The sequence below is a fragment of the Alligator mississippiensis genome, chromosome 1, assembly GCF_030867095.1.
Source record: "Alligator mississippiensis isolate rAllMis1 chromosome 1, rAllMis1, whole genome shotgun sequence".
Taxonomy (NCBI): domain Eukaryota; kingdom Metazoa; phylum Chordata; order Crocodylia; family Alligatoridae; genus Alligator; species Alligator mississippiensis.
Genome location: NC_081824.1, coordinates 263,478,326 through 263,500,385, shown reverse-complemented (window position 1 = coordinate 263,500,385; position 22,060 = coordinate 263,478,326). Strand labels below are relative to the sequence as shown.

Below are 22,060 nucleotides of genomic sequence, written 5' to 3'. Positions count from 1 at the left end.
CTGTGTGCTGCTGCTGTCAAGAGACTTGGGCATGGGGTGGGAGAAGGGAGCCCCCCCCACCTTGCAGGCCCAGCCTGACTCCCCCCTCCCATACCCTAGTCAGGGTAGCTGGGGAGACCCACGAGGCAGAGGGGATCCCTTCCCCCACCCAAGACTCTCAATAGGGACAGCACACAGCTGCCAGCTCAGCTTTGCCATGGCTGGAGCTGGGGTGGAGAGGAGAAGGGAACATCAAGGAAGGGGAGAGAGGTGGTTCTTTTGGGTTCAGTGGTGCTCTGCATTAAGGCACTTTGTGTAAAGTGCCATGAGTTAGAGTGCCTTCCTGACAGGCTGCCTAAATGTCTGTAGGCATCCTGAAACTCAGAAGAGCTTGCTTCTAGGGAAGGCCAAAGCTGCAAAGCCCTCACCTGCCATCTGGGAAAAGCCCAAAAGTTATGGTTTTGCTTGTTTGTTGTTTTGGTCAAGTGTTACTGTTTGTGTTCTGGACTATTGATTGGATTGGTTCTGGACTGGTTGGGGCAGTCTGCATGAAAACTGCATGAGAGCTGGCAGCCTCACTTACAACAGTTTATACAGTTGAACCTGTATTTTTGGAATCTGAAAAGGTGACCTGATATTCTAACAGGTCGTGTTGACCCAGTGTTTACTGCTGGATGCCAAGAATTTTTGAAAATCACTACTTATTATTATTTAGAAGCTAAAATGTGGCTTCAGTAACCTAGATTTGCAAGCTATTTCTGGAAAAAACAGGGATCCTGTTTAGTTTAAAAATTAAAATGGAAAAGGTTTTTTTTAATATAGAGAGTAAATTCCATAGCAGAATGAAGGCAGACAAGGTTCCTTGGGTGAATTTGATATCTTTTATTAGACCAACCCAAATGCTCTTCCAGGAAGAGCACACACCAACTGCTGAAGCTTCCTTAGCCTGATGAAAGGTTTTTGAACCCAAAAGCTTGCTTAATAACTATTCTCCAACCATTTGGGTTGGTCTAATAAAAGATATCAAATTCACGCAAGGAACCTTGTCTGCCTGTGTCCTTAGACCAACACGGCTACAATCCAAACCCCTAATAGCAGAATGAATACTTTTGAAAAATAGTTTTACCAAGGAAGATCCTTAAGAGAAAGAACTTTCATTTTTCAAAAGTACAAAGCAATTTAATGGGAAACAAACTACTCTGAGTTTTCAACATTTTGAAACTTTGCAAAAATAATCACCTTTTTTTTCCTTCTAGAAAAACATGAAGGGGTGTTTTTAGTTATATACAGAGTAAAATAAGAAAGGAGTAACACTTTTATCTTAAGGAAGCAACATTACCTGACAATTTTTCAACTGATAAAAATTGGAAGATAGAGAATGAAAGCTTGAGAAAGTAGTTTAGGGTTTTGCATACTTTCATAGTTCTCCTAATCTTCATACAGAAAAACATGCCATGACAAAAAAAAAATTATGTGAAAAGTCTGAAGGTTTTCTTTCTAGCTACAACAAATATAAAGTTTGATACTGGCAATCTTTCACAAGAACCTTCAAGATCCATATATTTTATTTCAAGAGCAGGTACAAAAAGCTGATTTTGCCACAGCCTGATGTTTTGTTGACTGATCTGGAAGGACTGCATCTCTAATGGCAAGCTCCTTGCTGCACATGCCATCGTTTTGATCTGTGTGTGTACTGATATAGCACAATATGATTCTGGTCCATAACTAACAGCGTGTGTAGATGAAATGGGGGCCCTAAATTGAAGCAGTGGGTTCTTAAAAACGCCGCTTTAATTTAGGGCCAAGTGTCGTACACACACCCATGCATTTACCTGCTTCTTCATTGGTGGCAAGGGGACAGTGAGCTGCTGGCAGGCAGAGCAGTCCCTGGGTTACAGGAGGGACTAGTGCTTCCCTCCATGGCAGTGGCAGCCCCACCCCCCAGGTGGCACCTGCCTGCAGGCACCTGGCATGGGTGGTCCTAGGGGGCACAACAGCCACAGAGAGAAGCACCAGGCCCATGAGCAGCTCAAGCAGACAGGCAGGCTCCAGAGGTAAAAAAAAAGATCAGGCTCTCTGCTTTTTTTTTTCTTCCCCCCTTGGGCAGAGCCTGCCTTGCCAGGCTGCCTGCATGAGCTTCCTGCAGAGCCTCTGAGCTGCACAGAGCCCAGTGCCTCACTCCGTGACTATAGGGCTCCAAGGAATTTTAGTTTGCTTTGCCCCAAGTCATTTAAGGTGCATTATGCCACCAAATTTGCTACACCGACTGGAATTACTGCTCAATACACTGCCGACGCATGCAAACACAAATACCATTAAAGAGATGCAAAAGCATTTAACCTGCTTTCAAGTGTTGTGCACACATGCCCTTTGTTTTGTCTACGCATGGCCAAAGGTATCAAGTCCACCAAAATACAAATAAATAATAATAAATCACCAATGCCACCTCTATGAGATATAGTGGCAAGTCTTCATACTTAACTGTTACCCTTTAGAGAATGCCTTCAGGGATGGTGTTGGATTTAATATTTAGACATCTGTCCATTAGATAATGGATGGAGACCATAAACTCATCTTGTACCAATAAGTCAACAAGCATCTATCAAATGGGTAAGAATCTGAGCTATTTTGAAGCCTGAACTATATGTAGAGTATATATGTCTCTGGGTGCATCTACACATGCAATTAATGCAACTGAATAACTAATCCTGATGTCACCATCTGCACATATATTTAAGTTCAGTAATTCACTACACTGCCAGATTCCACTTGTATCTGACAGGACTATCCAGCAGTGCAGTAAATAAGTCTGAGCCCTAGTTGCCCCGTCTGTGTAGATGGTGACAGCAAATTAGTCCGCACCCTCTAAACTCATGTAGACACACCCTCTAAACTCTACTTTACTCTCTACTCTATTAAAACTTTAATACTCTACCCTCAGCTGGTCATTTGATTCCTATATCTTAAATGCATATACCTTTTTAAAATAAATACACAATTGTTTTTGAAGTATTTTCTTTCTGATGCTTATCACTGTGCAAAGCACTGTGTATGCCACACAGGAAATTTCTAACTGGAATTTTTTTTATAAAACTAGTGGCCTAACTCTTGTTCATATATGTTGTTAAATTAAGTAGCTGCTGGTTATTGGATTTTCTCTGCAGATGGGTTATATTATGTGCTTTTCACAAAAGAAAAATATTGTGTAAGGCTTAAACCAATATTTTTTATGAGGTAAATGTAAAATCCCAGTTCTGGAAAAATTTAAACTTTCCAGCTGTTTATACTAAAAGTAAATGCTAAAACTTCTTTGCTTTTCTCAAAAACCTTATTTTAAAATAAGTTATTTCCTCTTCCCTTCAAATATTCACATACCACAAAAGAACTATAAGTTACCTCATGTATAATTTATGATCTCAAACTTAATATCACTACAGTAAGCTCAAACACACCTTACCTGCTCTGCAGCTGGGTGGAAGGGCAGATCTGAATGGTTGTTGGGGATGAGCAAGAGGGTTAGGCAAATGCAGAAGGCTAGAATGATGGGCCAGAATGATTAGGAACAAAGATCTATTCTGATGGGCAAATACTGTTATGTTCCATAACTTAAGTTATTGTACAAATGGATTCTTGAAAACAAGATTCAAACAGTGCCTTTAAGGTATAGTCTTTCACTATAGGTAGTGCAGAAAGAACTAAGCCCCCCGACACAAGGAAGCCCAGTGCACTATCCCTTAAATGATATTACATGCAACTTTTTCTGTATCCAGCCATCACCAATGATCAACAAAAAAAAGAAGCTTATTGCCCAGCCTGTCACTTTTTTGTGGTGTTATACACCTACAGAGAGCTAGGGTGGTGTGAGCGCTAAGGTGTATAGTTGACAGCCTAGAGGTTGCAAATTTGAGGCCATAGCAGAAGTGTTCACAGTGCAGCCCTGCCAGATTCAAATGAATCTTGTGAATCCTTCTAAATACTTTGTCACAAGGACATAAAAAAGGAAAGGAACACTTCTAGGGGTGCAAGAAGAAAGCAGTACCTGTAATGAGAATAATACATGGTCTATGATGGTCCAGAGCATAACAAGGAGAGGTGTGGAGAAACAAATACATTTCATGCTTGCTTTTCCTTTTGTTTGGCTCCAACGCCTATATGCTTGGGCAGGGTCCGGGGGGGGGGGGGGTGTTATTTCTGGCACGTCCCAAAAAAATCCACAAATTTAAAATCTACAAACCATAAAAATATCTACAAACAAAAAAATCTACAAAAGAACAGCAACCTTAGCTTTCTCTTAACTGTCTAAATATGAACATCCTATCAGAAAATAATGTTTAGCAGCTCAGTATAAGCTAGAATTAAAAGAGACTCTCATTCTTGATAAATGTCTCCATTTAAAAGATTCAGAAGAAACCTGATTGAATTTCCAATGATATGAAAGAAAGAGATTCCTATGAAAATGTGCCATATAGGGAGTCTGATTTTTAAACAGCTCTCATTCATGTTAATTGGTCATATTTTGTTTCACTTTTGACAATAAACAGTGAAAATGAATTTTTATGGTTCATTTTTCAGACCTGAGCATGAACTTGCTCAGGAAGAATAAAAGGGGTTTTCTTGGAGACAACCTGCAGATGCAGGGAGGCCTGGCCACTGACTGGACTACAACTGTCTAGCTCAGTGTTTTTCAACCCATCGGTTGAGACCCAAAAGTGGGTCACAAAAATATATGAAAGGGTTGCTAACAAACTTTAAAAAATAGATTCTCCTTTAAAGGAGAAAAACGTGGGAGGCTGTGGCCTTTCCCTTGCAGGCTGGCAGAGTTCCAGCCTCCAAGGGCTGCTGGGGTCCCCCTTGCCCCACACACTTGAGGACTGGGGTCTGGGGGTGGTGGTCAGTGGGTCAGGATTGAGGAGTACTGGGTCAGGACTGGCCAGAGTTTACAAATGGGTCCTGGTACAAAAAAGGTTGAGAACCACTGGTCTAGCTGACGAGCAGAAAACTTGGATGGGTTTGAGGGGAAGCCAAGAGCTTCTTCTGAACAGAGCACTCACTGGAAAGGCAGGCTTAGATTTGTGAGCAAGGAAGCTGCTTCCTGGTTGCTTTGCTATAAAAATGACCTCACATACAGTCTTTAAAAAGAAATAACTAACTTACATCAAACATTATTCCTTCTGTTTGAAGTGGATAATTAAGATAATGGATAACTGCTTGGGTCAAAAAAGCCACAGTCATGTCATTCGGGGGGGAAGAATTTTGAAATCTTCTACTTTAAGACTCATTTTCATAGTTTTGAATATATGCAAAATTGACAGCCAGCTGGACTAAAATCTCTTTCAAAGCAACAAAGGGAAGGGAAGCCAATTTATGAGTTGACAAATGATAGAAATCATGCAGAGGCCTGTTGGCAGCAGCATGAATCAAAGTAAGCTTTAATAACAAATTAAACCATCAGCCTATGTGATCATACATGGCTAGGCAAAAGACATAAAGGCTTGCCACTTACCAAAATCAGTAGCAGGGGTTATCAGTGGCTGAACCGCTGTCAGCTGTGATCAGGTTGACATAGCACTAGTACATCAGGCTCCCTCAGTTTGGGTGGTCTCTGCATAGGCTTAGAAAATATCATTGATGATAGTACTACTCCTAATGTTCTTGTCGTTCTAATAAAAGAGCCTCCAAGGCCACCAGCTCCAGTTCTTAGTAATTAAGAGTATTTGGGGTTCATTGTTCACAAACAACGAAACATGAATATCATGTGTCAGGCATGGTGCCAGCAGGCTTATCTGAGAGACATACCATAAAAAAGGTCCTATCATAGTGCTATGTTTTCAGGCTTCCCAGGCCCCTTTCATACATTGATCAAAACAACTTTATGATTACAGTTTACATCCTAGTTCTACCAATCACTAAATGTGTTTAGAAGACATCATTCACATTCAACTTCCAGTAGACATTGTGACCTTCCCACCAGATATGGAGAGCTGTTTTCCAGGATACTATGAGCTCTGTTTTGGTGTCTTGTACCCATCTTACCCATTGTTTTCCATTTGTTGGTCTTCCAAGAAGCTAGCACTCATAAAAGTCCCAGCAGTTCCACTTAAACCATGCTGCTTTCTGGTCACCAAGTTTTATGACTCAAGCTCTTATTGAGGCCTACATTGATTCATGCTGAGAACAGAGCTCTGCACCAATCCATTCTCCAGCAGCACCTACAAGAGAGTGAATAAGGAACCAGTATGCATCACAGGTACCCACAAACTCAACCTATTAGGGCTTTATACATAAAAGTAAACCCATTCAATTGTATGTAGAAGCAAACTTGAAGCCAGTGCAGAGTGTAACAAACAGGAGAAATATGTTCTACATTCATCCTAGTCAGTAGAACTCGGTCAGCAGTGCGGAGCAGAGTAGCTCCCATAAATAATGATTTGACTGTTTTCATTAAATCATTGTGCTTAACAACAACATTTGAGTGATCATGCGTTCTTGGCACAAATATCTGTGGAAAATTAATTTCAAAGTCATATGCAGGAGCATTTGTGCCAGAAGGGCTTGAGTAGTCATCCGATGAGGAAAACTAACCAACACAGCTCAAACAGCAACTGTCAGACAATCATAGGAAGCGGTCAATAATTGGGGCTTTTAAAAATAACTTGCGCCAAAAAAACCCAAGTAAATTAAACATACTGCAGTAAATTACAATCTGCCAAAGAATATTCAGCAATTAGGAATTAATGATTGCAAGTGATTTATTGCAAACTGGCTAAAACCTGCATAACATTTGCAATTAAATTTGTATTGAAAAAGTATTTATTTAAATAAAGGATTTTTAGTTATCTTTTGACCGAATACTTTAACAGAATCAAAATTTGTCACCCTTGAAAAGGCTATATAAAGCTGTCCATGTGTAAACACAGGTGTGGGAATATAAATACATATTTTGTCAAAAGTCTGAACTTGTGACTTGTTCATAGTCATAAAATAAGAGGGTCGTCATGCACATGACTAAGGGCCTTTGTACATTTGAGGAAATTACCCCATTTAGTGGTTTAATTGCCCTTTTCAATGACCTGTGTAACAATGTACACATTTGGCAGCATATTACGCTTAAATTTCATAACAGTGTACATGTTCAGTGGTGTATTTTGATTTAAATTACCTTTTTATGTAGCAAACTAAAACACATCCCATGTATTTTAGTTTGCTGGGTAACAAATTACAGCGATATTCCTTGCATGTACAAGGGCCGTATGTGGAGAAGGCAGCAGAGACAGTGCATGGGGCACTAGAAGCCTGGGTATGCTTGGAGAAGCTTGGGTTTGGCGGGCTTCCAGCATGCTGTGCAGTGTCCCTACCACCTTCTCCAGTTGCCAGCACACCCAGCTGCCCTCCTGCTGCCTTCCTGGGGCAGCCAGCCCGTTCCTGGGTGGTCCCAGGCAGTGGGAAGGCAGCAGGGATGGTGCACAGGGCACTGGAAGCCCAGCAAGCCCGAGCTTCCGCGAGCGTGCTCGGGCTTCCAGTGCCCTGTGCACCATTGGATCCAGTGGGTGCAGCCTGCAAGCTGGGGCTGCACCCGCACAACTAGCACCCCACCTGAGTGGCCCTGGGGGGCACTGCTACCATGCACGAAAGCACTGGGCCCCTCCACAACTCAGGAGCTGTGCAACCTGGTGGCAACTCGCGCAGGCAGGCTATGCCGAGGAGAGGGGGGAATTGTTGATGGGCCTAATCTTTTCTCTTATATTCTCCCGGAGCCTGCCTGCATCTCCCGTGACCCGGGAGTGACCTGCTGCTGTGTGTCACAGCCCCTGAGCTGTGGGGGACCATGGAGCTTCCCTCTGTGGTGGCGACATGCCCTGGGCAGTACCCATGCAGTGGCACTCTACCCGGGAGGTCCCAGGGATGCCACTGCCATGGAAGAAAGCACTGGGGGCCCCTGCAGCTTTGGCAGAACCTGCCTGCTTCATGGTGGGGGGGCCCAGTGCTTCATTCTAGCTCCTCAGGATCCATAAAAATAGCACGCTTATTCTGTCTGTCCAGAGCACTCCAATTGGTTGTTTCAGTAGGTGTTGTGATAGGCTGCCAAGACAACCAATCAGAGTGCTCCAGATAGACAGAATAAGCCTATTATTATTATAGATTTTTTTTGTCCTATAATTATTATTCTACAAACAAAGAGCAGGAAAAAGCTTGGCAGATTTTGCTTTAGATTCCAATGCAAAATGAAAGCAAATCTCAAAAATATTTTGTCAAATAGAATTCTTGTTTTATAGCTAGCCCAACAGACTTCTAGTGCAAGGGAATCCAATTATTTGCTCCCCAGGCTTTGGCCCCTATGTACAATGGGGATAATTAAAGATATAGTGTGGCTACACTTGAGGTTGGTACATAGACTGTGACGATAAATGCTAAAGAGAAACCTGTATGACTAATAAATCATACCTAGGTTGGTTGTAGTTTCTAGGAGGCATAAATCACAGTAATCTAATCTTAAAGTCATAAATAGTTAAGTGACTAACAAGGTCCATATCACAGAGGAATGGTAACAAATACAGATGATACCTGACACTTCAGGAGCTGTTACTCCACTGAGGAAAGCAACTACAGCCGCCAAATACAGAGGAAACATGCAACCTATGTAAATTCTCCACATAGCACATCCTCCTAACTTGTCTCAACTGAGTTTCAACCAGCTCCTCTGGCCCCTATGGTTATCAGCAAATCCTGAAGCATGAGATCTGATTGTGCTTATTTTATCTTGCATAACTAGAAATGGTGTCATTGATCATAATATTATCAAGCCCTTTTTAAAAATGCAGCTACAGTATCTCTCTGTAACCACCTGCAGTAACAATTTCCACAGGCTGAGAACATGCTGTGAAATGAAGCATTTTTTTTTTCCTTTTCCTGGTTCTAAATTTATCTAACATTATAATCCTTATCTATCAAAATACATATTTATAAATAAATATCACACCTAAACTGTAAAAGGGCAACTTTTTTTTTGTTTTTTTTCAAAAAAAAGGCTGCTTCTGATATTCCTTCACTGAATCACTTCAAATACAAATTCTAAATTATTGGCATGGGATGATGGATAATATACATCAAAAGAAACACAAAGTGAAGTTTGGACAGTTTGCAAGTTTACAAGCTCCCTAATGATCTATTGTCTTCTGTCTCTAACTGCTGAGAACCGATATACACACTAATAAAGCTAATCAAGCCAAGCATACTTTCTTTTCTCAGTTATCTTGGGCCAAATTTTAAAATGCTGGCCCCCAAATTGCCCCTCTACAACTCTTATGCCACAGATTCCATTTTTGCTTGGACAAAATGAGAAACCAGGTTTAGCTCAGGGGTACTTAAAAATGTGTCTAGAGCACCCATTGTTTGTCTGAGAATCATTAAAGGATAAAATACTAGACACTTAAGTACTTGTATGCATTTGTTTTCCACTGGCTCTACTACTACGTTCTTCCTTTGAGTTTTGGTTCAAGCCAGAAGTATATTATAAAAGAGGCTTGGTGTATGTATACAGATTTTCAAATGACTATACTTTGTCACTGCACCTGCTTCTATAACTATGCATTAAAGCAAACCAGAAATTTATTTCTGCAAGTGCTGATGAAAACAGCTCTTTAATATGCATGCAAAAAAAAATCCTTCACAGTTATCTAATAAGGAAACAGTAGTAATACGTTTTGACTTTAGTCTGCATTCAAAATGGTTATTTGTGACTAGTCCAATCACAGTGAGTTGTTTATAAACAATTTACAGACTTAAAATAGAACAAAAGTATTGCTTGGAACACAAATTTAAAGTAATTAAGGTCATCTTTGGGTTATTCTGTGAGCAACTAAAAAAGAAAGCTTGATTACAATACTCTCTCAAATTTAGCTTTGTTTACCCCCTTCCCACCCCCCAATAAACCAATAGAGAATAGCATAATGAGAGAGAAAAGTAGCAAAGCCCCCACAATCTATTACACACACACATACACAAATGATGGCCAGTTCTTTTTGATGTTTCCTTAGCAAATATAAATTGGATCAAGATGGAAAAGCAAATTTTCACTGTCTTTTCATTTCAATAATTGTTGTACCAAGCACCTGCAAGCTGCACAAATTGTTCTCAAATTGATCTGTTCCCAAACAAAAAGAAAGAAGGATCTTGCTATTTCACCTGACAACTGGCCACAGCATAAACTTTCCTTTAGAAAATAACAATTCGATATATTCAGGGAATGGGGACAAGGAGGCATGAGTAGGATAACTAACTGAGATGGAGAAAATGATGGACCAGGAAACCAAACAATAGATGCTTTATCTCTATTTTAGGTTGTAAACCAATGAATATATATCAGACACTTGACAGTAGTGGGCTTCAGATCACCTACTGAGAATTTAGAAAGGCAAAACTGAACTCTGAAGTATCACTTTGAAATTCTACAGTCCACTTATATTTATTATCAAGTTTAGTAATTATTCAAGGGGGAAGAAAGTATAGAGCAATTTCTGTATGAATAAGAAAAGAATAAGGTAATGATTACTATAGTACCCCAAGACTGCTTCTTAAACAAAAATCCGCAAAGATGTGAGAGAGAACATCTGTGGAAGCTGATCTACTTAAAAGTTGACATTAATTTATAGTGCAATAGCTACTGTGTGCTAATGCTTTGGATGAGCACTCTTAGGGTATGTCTATACCATCTCCACTGCAATCCTGAGACCGTAATTGAGATATAAGCCCTGCCTACTAGCTCTCATTCCAATAAGCTCCATGCTGAAAAAGACTGTGATTATTTTTCAGAGCTCGCTCAAGATGCCAGTTTTGGCCATGCTTCTGAAGGCTGTGCTGATGGCACCCGGCATTACTCTAAACGGTGACCAAATGATAGGTTAGACATATCCTTAGTGTACAAAAAGGGACAGAGTCTATCCCACTTACTAAGCATGCAAGTAGACCTAGATTTAGGGTGTGGACAGACGGCACATGTGAACTGGTCCAAGAATGTCAGTAACTGGAAACTGTTTCACAGTTGTCCTGAGTCAGAAGTGTTCACACATACACTGCTAAGGGTTCTCAGGAGAACACTCACCTTTTAGGCATGTTGGAGCACCAGAGCTCTGGGTGTTCCTGAGCTGCCAGAGTTTTTGTGGCTTTTAAAGGGCATTTTCCCCCAAGTCACTGATCAATTTTACTTCAGTTCCTGGAAACTGAGCAGGATTTGGTGAATCCCAGGCAGAGGCCGATGTGGGGATGGAGAGGTAGCCAGGTTGAGGTAGGGATACTGCCTCGACCTTTGTTTCTGTGTGCCTGGGGGCTGGGAGCTCAGGGGATCAGTCCTTCCATTGATGGCATTGGAGTCCTTGGACAGATCCCCTGCCTCAGGCACACAGAAGGAAGGGACCATACAACTCCCCTCACCTGGCCACCTCCCACCCCAAACAAGCCTGGGATACAGAGAACCCTGCTCAATTGCCACTAACAAAAGGAAACTGACCAACTATTTAAAAGCTGTGGAGGGCTGCCCCCAGAGCTCGACTCAGGGATGCTGTGGTCAAGTAGAGATTAGGGTAGTAAAGTTCCAGCTGTATACCAGGGCAGACAGTTGCCATGCAGAAGTTGGGGTGGGTAGGGTGAGGAGCAATGCAATGTGAGATTCTTGGATGGCCAACCTGACACTGGTCATGGAAAGCTTGGTGTCCACACGTAACACTGAAACAGTTCACGGAAAACTGGTTCAAAATAATACTTGATTATGTACCTGAAATGGTTCAAGAGCTGTCAACCATTCTAAATGAACTTGTATATCTAGAGACTTACAATTTATAAACTGCATATAAAACAGTTTAAGGGTACGTGTAAATATCTGCCATACCCAATCTACAATCACGTGGTTTAAAGCCTTGTGATCATAGATTAGCTGTGGTGTGTGTACTCATTTGCCAGTGCTGAGAGCTGTACCGGGAACCCAATTCAAGTAAGTCAGGGTGCAGAGAGGAGCAGGCAGGATCAGGGGGGCTAGCAAGTCCACAAGGGAAGGTTGGTCAGATTGGAGGGATGGGGGGGCTGGTGGGTCTTCAGGGAGGGGGGAGGTTGAACCCGCAGGATGGGAAGTGTCTGTCGGGGGTTGGGAGGCTCAGGGTGCTAAAAATAACCAAGTCAGGTTGGGGGGAGGTTATAAAAAGTGTAGACCCAGGTTTGGGGTGAGTGGCTGGGTTTTCCCAGCTCTGGGACTGTGGTCTGAACATGCACAGGTGTTCAGTAGGACCTCCTCAGATGAACTAAATTAAACCAGGCCAGCCATTTATTTGCCTGATCCAATCCCACCCCTGCCCCACTACTAGAACATCTGTACAGTTCAGCACTTAGATGAACCTAACCCTAGTGAGGTCAATCTAAGTAAAACATCTGCATTCACCCTAAGTGTTTCATCTGTCCCTATCCTTACCCACTTAAGCGTGATCTTATTCTACACTCTACTTGAGTCCCTGAAAAATAGTTAATGGATTGATCTTCTTTCTCACTGCTTTGTTGAGATTCAATTTTAAGGGTAAGATGACAGTGTGTTACAAAAGTAGGTGCATTAATGGATTTTTCAAGATGCATTAATAGATAAACAGCCAGAAGACCTTCTGTCTCTCAAAAACCAGAATAAAACCAGTCAGCAAGTTCAGAAAACTTACTTTGAAGTATTAAAATACTGCAATTTGTTTTGTGAACTGTTAGCTTTAGAAGCAGATACCAAAATGCTTATCAAGGTCTTAAGGCTGATAAAATTCACCTGTAATAAGAAGGCTTTATTTATATTTGTATAAAGGCTGCTACATGACCCCTACATGAAAGATATTTTTCTGAGTAAAGTCCTCTAGCAAGAAATACATTCCCCAAAATAATATTGCTATAGTCTGCATAGCTATAAGTTTGTCCAAAAAAAAATGCAAAGCTAGACAAAGCTAGTTCTAAGGGGTTATATTATTTCCCAGAAGAAAATAAATTAGCGAAAACTGGTAATGGCTTCATGCTATCCAATATGCTTCAGGCTGTTAAAAACAAGAAGAGAGTTGATGAGATATATTGCGGTGGTTTTTGTCCATTTCTGTAAGAGGATGTATGTGTTCAATTGACTGAATGTATTCAACAGTGCTGAGATTTTTTTTTTATTATGTTTCATAGAAAAGTAGAAAGGTTAGCCTTATGGTTGGAATTAGGAAACAGCTTCTGCTTGCAGAATCGGCATCCAAATCCATAGTTAGGTACTTGAATCAGATTTTTTTTTCTCATTTTGATATAAAGTAGAGGCTCAGTGTTTCAGAAAGGCACCCAGAGAGATTATATGATTATCTCAAAAGTTTGAAAATCACAAGTTTAAATGTTTTGTGATTGCATTTCAAATATATTTACTTACATGTTTTTAAACTAATATACATCTTTAAATAAATACAAATTAGAGTAACTACAAATATATTAGACGATACACCGCATATGTATATTTGCACATACACACATTTTTTTAAACTCAAAATGTTTGCATTCCTAACATGACGGAAGGAATGCATGAAAACAACTGCATGAAACCAGTTATGCTCTGAGACCATCTTGAATGTAAAGATAATCAAAACTTACATCAGGGGGAAAAAAAAGATAAAAGAGTAAAAAGAAGAAACAATAACATATACTGTTTCTGTAATTCTCAAAGTAGCACAGAACACTGAAAAGATTATTAGAAGAAATAAAATGAGATGGATAGGATATAATTTGAAATCTGTATAGAAAGAAATACCAAATGCAAGTTACAGCCCCACCAGCTGCATGAATGCTTCAATAGCAATTGAATTGGTGAAGCAGGTGACTGGAACATTGCAAGATGGAATGGGAAATGAAATTGCAAAGGATGGTAAAATGCCTGAACTATTAAATAAATATTTCCTAACTATACAGTCAGAGCTGGTTCATCCAAATCAATTTGCAAAGGCTCATTTTTGCAGATTTAAGAACCTTTCAGATTTAAAAGTTAATGGCAAATGCATCCTGGAAGACTGATTCCCATTTAACTTTCTTTGGCTACCTAGGCACAGTGATACGTAGATCACATTTAACTGGGTTTGAGTGCAATGAATGAAAAGGAAGACTTAAAAGTATTGTTTGCATTTATTTATGTATTAATTGTCCCTTAACACAACTGGCTGAATGGATATAAACCTAGGGAATGTGGGTAAATAGTAAATTCCTGTCTTTTTTTTAAATAATTAATTCTGTTTATTTCAGAGCAACTCACATGTCTGGAGGTGTTTTGTTTTGTTTTGTTTTGGGGGGGGGGGTTACTACACTTCCCCAATTCCAAAAATGTAACCTTGTGCAGCTTTACTGTATGTGTTTTCAACTTTAGTTCAAGTGCCCATGCCACTATTTTCAAGCATGGGGATGCTGATACACAGGATGCAGGAGCACAGTAATTGCCACGCTCTGGCAGACTTAAGTGAGTTTGCTCCAACACACTGGAAAAGTGCCCAGAGGCACTAGATTTAAAGCACATTAACTAAAGTACATTACTGCGTGTGTAGACACATCCATAAGCACCACACTAAACCAGTAAATAGATTAAAGCAGGTGGTATTTATTTACCTTTTCAGACTATATTATTATGTGAAAAATGAGTGAGTTACACTTCAGAAATGATTGTACATTCGCTGTTAGTTTTACTGAAACCAGAGTGTATTGCAACATTAAATACACTATGGTAAAAAAAATCCTCTATGCTTAACAGAAGAAAGGAAACTAAAAGCAAACAGCTTCACTGCAGGAAATTCACACTGGCAGGCACCATTTCACACTTATAAAATGGTTCAAATGGGCTGACGGACAACACACTTTAAGTCACATCACTTAAATGGTCTGGATGTGGCTTTTACCAAGTTTAGAGTTATTAAAATGTATTGGCATGCATGTCTTCTCCAGAAATTTTCCAGATTAAATAAGCATGCTGTTTATCAGAGTACCAGTTAAACAGAGGATGGTATAAAATAGAGTGGTGTATAGATGCAATTGACTCTCCTATAATTCTCACTATTTTCATAGGAAGAGTTTAGCTTGTATACCCTGCATTTGAACAGACAAGGTTCTTTGGGTAAATGTGATATCCTTTATTAGATCAACTGAATAGTTGGAAAAATTGTTCTTTGCAAGCTTTCAGGCACAAGCACCTGTCTCCCTATGCCTATGCCTTCCTATGCCTGAAGAAAGGTACTTGTGCCTGAAAGCTTGTAAAGAACATTTTTCCCCAACTATTTAGTTGATCTAATAAAAGATATCATATTTTCCCAAATAACCTTGTCTGGCTATCTCCTTAGACCAACACCCCTACATTTGAACAGCATTCAATCTTGAAATAAAATACCATTCAAATTTTTGTGCAGAAGTTCACATGACTGAAAGAAAGTTTTAGACTGAATAAGTAAATAATCAGTCAACTAACTAGGACATTGTCACGCTCATGTTCTGTATAGGAAAAGCAGTAACAGGGGAGGAAAATAAACACAGCTGGCTGCATCTTCAGCTGTGCTGAACAGCATTCTGTTTTGTGTCTATGCCTGCCTGTACCCAACTCCAAAGCCTCTTATATTAGCTGGAATCACCAGAACATAGCATGCTCCCAGCAAGTATCATACACCAAGCGGGGAGGTTAGTATCTATTCCTTTGGTACCCTATGCTGTGGGAATCCTTGATGACCAACTTTGGTTCCCCTTGCATCACTTGAGCTGGAGCTGCAAGTATGAGCCACTGTCTCTCTCAGAGTCAGCAAGGCACTCAACATGTTTCAGCTTCACTTCTGGGGTGCTGATCTATTACCAATATGAGTTTCTTTATACCTTAAAAAAACCCTAAAGGAATAATTTTTTTAAAAAACCAGGCAAACCTACTATTCAGAGAAGTAAAAATAGTTTGTGAGGTTTGGCCATCACTGATGTTGGCCATTAATTTAGCTTAATTCACTATGCACTATTTAGCTTTCTAAAATTTTGGTAGGGAACCAGTACAGCAGGTGACATTTTAGAGCAAGGCTAAATATACAGCCCTAGATTTTTTTTTTTTTAACTGGTACAATGAGAGTTAGATTTACCTAAAATGCATACAAATCTCAAGCTCTCTTTCAAGCAGGCGAACTTCCCCAATATGAAAGAATGTGTGTGACTACTAACCTTCTTTTGACCTCAAAATTTAAGTAGTTTCACAAACATAAAAAACTATTCACTTGTCTCAATCTTTTCACCAGTGTTATTCTTAGAGCTTTGTAAGACACAAAGCAAGATGTATAATAACAAATCAAAATGCAATGCAAATGACTAAGGTTTCATAACAGTGACAAACCTAAACCTCTGTTTTACTAATAAAAAATGCATTTCTCAAAATCTCAGTGGTAAACACCATTTCAGCTCAGACTCATTCTTTGTGAAAATGAGTCCACTGTCATGAACACTCTAGGTTGCTCTTTGTAACTTCTCTCTCCTTGTCTTTATGCAGCAGTACAAAAATGTGTATAATCTGCAAATGCATATTATACATTAACCATATTCTTTACAGTGTTTCAGTACAGTTAATTACTCTACCGTAAAATAGTACTGTCCCAGCCAATACTATCTTATGGCAGTGTTAATTAGTTTACTGTGCCCTAATACCAGCATATGTGTAGACAATGACATATTACTGCGAAGCTAATTAGTCCACTCTGCAGTAAAGCACACATGTAGATACACACGCTGTGGGATACAAAGCATACACATGAGCAATTAGCACAAAACAGCTAATGCACATTGAATCCTCAGAGCTTCTGCCCTTATAGTAACTTGTTCCTGATCTGTAATCTGCCATTTGAAAGATGCATCAGGTTAGAAAAATCTCAGATAATCATCCAAAACCTTTTGATATTTATTCAGTAAAACTAAATCTTTCAATCAAGAATGAAAAATGCTATGCTATTCCTTTGGCATGCATCTGCTAGAATCAGTTAGCAAAGATTTTGGATCAAATGCTTACAATTATTTCACCAAATGAGAGAGAGTTGTCCACTTGCAGTGCTGCACATAATTAAGCAAGAGCTCTTTGTGCATTTTACTGATTTTTTTGCTCTGCTCTCATCATCCCCTGATAAATGCCAACGTGCTAGACAGACTGGGAAAGAAATTTTATAATCCAGCTTTTTGTATTACAAATACTAACAGGTGAGAAGCCAACTATAGGGAATTACTGGACAGTAACTTTTAACATTTTATTTTTATCTGAAAATATTTTCATGTCTATCTAAAATGCAGTAAAGAGATTTCACTATCTGGTAATGTGTCAAGGAAATATCTTTGCTGATAAGATAGCCAGAGTATTAAGATTCATGTTTGCTTTACCAATACTGCACCAGTTTAAATGGAAATTCTCCTCTTGTCTTCTTTCATCATTTTTATGGAGCTATAGAACTGAAAGTGTTCCAGACCAATAGTATTTATGACGGCAAAGCAAACATGGTTTGCAGTAGGAGAACCTTCTGTTTCAACTTTCATATTAGACTAAAAAGTCAGAGTAGGTTGAGATGAAGTGCTTCCATTTTATATTCCATTTGTCCAATGTATGCATCATCATTGTCTATCCTGGAGCTGTGAAAATTGAATTCTTTTCCAAAACCAGATTCAGAACAAAATCATATGCTCAACTGAATATATAACAGTACAGAAGGCTGTTGAGACACAGGGAAAGAGAATAATAGTCATTTTCAAGAGAATAAAAGTATACTGGCATCCTAATAAAATTGCATACAATGGTGACATTTTATATTATGAGAGTATTAGTTAATGCTAAAAATAGTCTCTTTGAGCTCAGCAGGGCCCCTGGCAGGGAGTAAGGGTATAACTTCCATAGAAAAAATTACAAGATAAGTACAAATAAATACTCTATAAAATAAGATCTCAACTCTCTCTCTCTCTCTTTTCCAGCATACACACAAAGAATAAAATGGACAGAGATTGAATTTATCCTTAGTCCTGATTTTGTTTCTCCTGTATAAGAATCAACACATGGGTAAGGCATTATGAGGAGTTGTGCATCTTTTACATGTACTTTCACCAAGTCTAATTATTTTTAATCTTATTTCTTAAAATGATACATTACAGTAATATCTCTCTCTCAAAAATAAATGAGTAATCACCCAGTTTCCATTCTTGAATCAGCTGAATGCAGTTACGTTATGTTATATGGTTTATAACATAATCATAAGTTATGAGCGTCTAAAACACCATGTATTTCTGATTCCTATTTCCAAACATTGTAGGCCTGATTTTCACAATTGTCTGTTCTATATGCTTAAAATACTACAAAGTCATGGTATATGTACATTAGGTATATGCCCATTGAAATAACCTATTATGCACTTTAGTGGCTGTAACTATTTTGCGCATGAAAATGCAGTGGTTGTTTTTGCGTAATTCAGGAAATCAAGCTCAGATTTTCTGCTCTATTTGCATCTTGGATCATCTCTCTTTAAGGTACTAACACAAGCTATGCTACACTCTGCAGAACTAATAGCAAACATAACTATGGAAAACAAATGGATCCTATGCCTCTTTATGCAGTAGCAAAAATCATCAGCTACATTTTACCTGTAAAATCTTTATTAACAGTTCTCCAAATGCTGTTTTCTTCACTGAGTGCAGGAAATTAGATCTTTTTTGTGTTGAAAACATGCAAAAAATCATATCTTTAACTATCATGTGTTAGCATTCCTTCAGAACAAGATGATTTCTGGTTGGAAGTAAGTTTTCCTTTACTGAAGGACTAGCTCTTTTTCTTAACAGAAAATCTGTAACACATGGTCTAAGTGTCAGGTAAACTGGCTTGTTTTCAAGCTTATAATGAGTGTGAAAAACCAAATGTCCAGATGTATTTATAAATATTTCACATATCCCAACTGGTGACTACATTGACAGTGTCAAAAACAAAGCTCAGTTTCCAGATCTTATACTGAACTTGCAGTGATGGCAATTAAAGAAACACACACACATATAGTTTGGAACTGATTTAAGGCAAAGGTCAGAGAGACATAACTGCTATTCTGACTAAGAGCACATAACTCTCCAAAATCAGTGTTAATCTTGAGCTAGTACCAGCAACAGCATGTACCACTCTCCGGTATAGTCTGTTCTAATGAAGCACAGACTTAGGTAGCGCTCGGCTGTACGCACCAATTCTTACCAACTATAGGTGCGTCCTCATAATATAAAGACTGTTCTCTTAGCTCATGCTCAGTCATGCAGCCCTGTTGGGGTTTTGCATTTGATTACATATTGAAAATGTATTAAGTTAAGATGACCATCAGGGTTTCTAAGCCAGGAAATTATTTTTTACTGACAATACACACATTTCTTACTGACAGAAAAATTGTCAGTAAAAATAATCTTGGGTTGGCAGCCTTATATGACTGCAGCAATGGTTTTACACCCTGCTGCCCTCAACCCAGGGGTCTACTACTCATCCCACATCCTGGATCACAACTGCTCCATGCATCCCCACACCCTCCCTGCTGACCCACCAATCTAACCTCTGTTGCCCCTGTTCCTCCTGTCCCAGCATGGACCATCACCTATTGTCTCTCCCCTTTCCCAGCCTGCAACTCCATCCTGGCTGCATCACCCCTTGTGCAGTGTCCACTCCCTGTGTATTTGATGCAAGTGGCTCTTAGAGGCAAGGGACAGGCATAAGGACCTAGTAGCAGTAGACTGCTATAGAGCAGGGAGGAGTCTAGCAGGCCATGTTGAGCACAAAGCCCTGACAAGGCATGTGTGTGTGCAGGGTGCTGAGCTCCTGCTCGAGTGGCAAGTGGAGCTGCTGTGCTCCATCTGTCTTTCAATGATGCTCCAGGTTTTTTTAAGCTGCAGTGGCCCTGTGTTTTTACAGAAGGGAAAATGTTTTTATGTCTTTTTACAGAATGCATTTTTTGGAGTGACTGTATTTCTTGAACCTCAAAATGAACAAAGTCCCCTTCCCCACACTTTCCAGTATGCTCACTTGTTTCTGAGCTGCTTTCTCAGCAGAAGACACCAGTGAGTGAGAGGGGCAAGACATCCAACCCAGTATCTAATCAGTTTGGTTAAACTAACAATTTTTCCCCATTTTCAGAAGCATTCCTTCTCAGCCAGGGCAGTTTCTGAGAACGGAACACAAGATTTCATTTGAAGAAGTCGGTGGGATGCCCAGGAGAGGTATTTAAATTAGGACTCTCCTAGGAAAAACAGAACATACAGTCACCCTAATTAAACCACTGCACTCTGGTTACCATGGCAAGCCAGCGCTAGCTAACTATAGCCTGACGTTCCATTTTTTCATTCATGTCATCTAGCACTAGTTTCTACAGGCGAGGCACTTGTACACGTGATGCCATTCACATGTAGAAGTGACAAAAATGTCACTTTGTGCGGCTTAATGGCATCACAGTGTACAGATACAAGACTTTGGGGAGTTTTAAATGACTTTGCATCATTGCAAACTAAACTACAACTTTGCAAATTGAAATGATACAGCTGTCCACTCGCCTCCAGGCTGCAGGAGAGGTGGGCAGGCTCTGCAGAAAAAAAAGGATGGGTCCCCTTGCCGCTTCTACCTTCAGCAAGTGCCTACTGAAGGCAGAAGCTGTGAGGGGCCGGATCATTTTTTGTTGTTTTTTTCAGGGGAGTCTGCCCACCTCCCCCACAGCAAGGGGGTGAGCTGCCAGCGGGCTGAGCCTGAGCTGCGGGAGCCCCCAATCCTTCCCTGTGTGGTGGTGGTGCCCCCTGGCCCTACCCAGGTAGGCTGTTAGCAGGCCAGGTGCTGCCCCAGCTCAGGGTCATGGAAGAGATGGATTGGGCCAGGTGCTGCCTCCAAGCTGGGGCAGCATCCAGCCCACTAGCAGCCCACCCAGGTGGCCTTGCACCACTGCTGCAGAGGGAACTCCCTCATCCTAGGATGCACTGCTTTCAGCCCTCCCCACAACCCAGAGCAACAATAGAGCCAAGGTTTCCTAAATCCTAACCACACCCCTACTCACTAGCCACTTAGGCTAAGTAGAGACAGTCAAAAAGCCCGAGGCTGAATTGATTCAGTCATCACAGCTTAATCTAAACTGTGTAGATTAAACCAATACTCAACTGAATAGACATTCACCTTTACTCCAGAAATGCAGCCACATGCCTGCAGTGGCCCCAGCCAGAAGCTGGGGGATGCCCAAGCATACCTCCCTGCTCAGCTGGAGCAGGCAGCTTTGGCCAAGCCTAGCCCGCCCACCCTGTGAGGGAAGGTTTGCGGGGGAAGTGGAAAGCATCTTTGCTGGGGGACTGTGAGTTAACTTGAATCTGGAAGGGATCTGGGACAGAAGCTCGATAAACCAATTTAATCTAAACCAGTTAAGTTTGATATTACATTCATCCAAATTTATCTTAAACTGGTTTCAGCCATTTTGAAAGCAGTTTACAAGCACTCAAGTTCTGTTGTGTTAGGCTAGGGACAGATATTACACATAAACCAGTTTAAGTGATCAGAAACTGGTTTAAAGCTGTAACAGAAGAGATGTTCAGTGCACATAAACCAGTTTGAAAATGTTTGAAACCAGTTTTAGACAAACCTGGTTTTGTGTAGTATCAGACTTAACTGATTTGGGTCAAACCAGTTTATGTAATGTCTGTCCCAGACCCTTTGCTGGTTTAAGCTAAACCAGACTCCCACAGCATCCCAGCATGCTCTCTGAACTGGGCGGTACCCTCTGCTCCAAAGCAGAGCTGGCTCCTCCCCTCTGCTCTTCCCCGTGTCCTGCTCCTACCACTCGCTGCTTGAACAGAGATCCCTACCTCTCTCCCACAGCAGGGACTATAGCCAGTATGCGGTCTGCTAGCTAATACTGTGTAAGGAAGATAGGACAGTGTCCACTTAGGGCTTTTTGGAGGTAATCAACAGCTCAGCTGCTAATATCCCTGCATTCCTTCCTCTGCAAAAAGCTGTTTAAGAGCTTGTAATGAGTGAGGCTTTGTTTTCTGATGGGGTGATAAATACTGATAACAGCTGATACAT

At 40.4% G+C, this 22,060-nt stretch overlaps 1 long non-coding RNA gene across 1 annotated transcript in view; it reads right to left on the bottom strand.

Annotated features, from left to right (window-relative positions):
• LOC109280398 (uncharacterized) overlaps positions 1–22,060 on the bottom strand; it is a 93,582-nt gene that overhangs the window by 21,438 nt on the left and 50,084 nt on the right. Inside the window, exons 2-3 of the long non-coding RNA XR_002086705.1 lie at positions 6,013–6,188; positions 5,483–5,590 (exon numbers count right to left, since the gene is read on the bottom strand). This is a non-coding gene — a long non-coding RNA (uncharacterized LOC109280398). The remainder of the gene's footprint in view (positions 1–5,482; positions 5,591–6,012; positions 6,189–22,060) is intronic.